This window comes from Sinocyclocheilus rhinocerous, unplaced genomic scaffold (genome assembly GCF_001515625.1).
Source record: "Sinocyclocheilus rhinocerous isolate Xijiao unplaced genomic scaffold, SAMN03320098_v1.1 scaffold300, whole genome shotgun sequence".
In the NCBI taxonomy this organism is placed as follows: domain Eukaryota; kingdom Metazoa; phylum Chordata; class Actinopteri; order Cypriniformes; family Cyprinidae; genus Sinocyclocheilus; species Sinocyclocheilus rhinocerous.
Window position 1 is genome coordinate 108,261 of NW_015654065.1, and position 1,220 is coordinate 109,480.

Consider the following 1,220-nt stretch of genomic DNA (forward strand, 5'->3'; position numbering starts at 1 on the left):
CCATTTTGGATAATATCCACTGAACGTAAACGGTTCAAAAAAAAAATTTACGGTTGAACCCCTGATGTCCCATGGATTATTTTACCGATCTCTTTGCTACGTTTGCTACGAAGATGAACGGAGGTCTTACGGATTTGGAACGACATGAGGGTATAGAGTAATTAATGACAGAATTTTCATTTTTGGGTGAACTATCCCTTTAATTTACATACTCTCTTAGTATCACACTTGCTCTGAAACCTCATTTAGCAAAGATTTATCTGCATTGATCTAAGTCTCTGTCCAGCTTTTGAAAAGTTGTTTTATGGGACTGATCAGAAATGTAATCAGTTCCATCTTGCATCCATTTTTTGGCTGGTATTTTTAGGACACAATCATTGTGTGGATTGTGTGGAACAGTTAAACATGGGCTGTAATGGTGTATATTGCATTGTTACGTTGTGTAAGAAACGCATGCGATGATGATGATGACGATGATGATATTTGGTAACTAGCTATATGCATTGCAGTGTGAACAGAAAGCTAGGAAAACTTCCAGTTTAGCATTTTTCGTCCCCCAGTAATACTGTATCACTGTCTTCTGTGACATAATGCAAACTTGCATAACATTTGCTCATTTTTATTCCTAATGAATGAAGAAAGAACTGGAAGTTATGGATCGACTGGTAATGCACCTTCTACTCCTTTTCCTGAACGATTCATGTTAAATGTTAGGCAAGGACTATTTCATAGTGATCATTAACTTGATAACTTTTTAGTCTATTTCTCTCACAAACCATTTGTAAGACTGATTCACTAGAGTAAAATGTATTTTTCAGTTCTTTAAGAGAAGAGGCCTGTGGAAAGTCCAGCTGTGGAGCGGATCATGATTGTAACGGAACCTTTCCAGTGCTTTTAATTTTACCTAAATATTTATTAGAAAAATGCCCTATTTACATTTCTTCTGTCCTTTTCATTTTCCAGAGGACCACAATTTGACAAATGCAGACTCTTTTTGCTCTCTTTTCTGAAATGATAGTTATTAGCCAAAAAATATTTAAAGCTGCAGTCCGTAACTTTTTTTGGTTAAAAATGATCCGAAATCAATATTTGAGCAAGTACATAACCAACCAGTGTTCGAAACTATCGCCTTACATTAGCCCGATTCACAACGGTTAGCTTATAATAATGATTTCTAATTTGAGTGGTACGGGTAGGTTTTCGTGGGAAATTCGAGCATG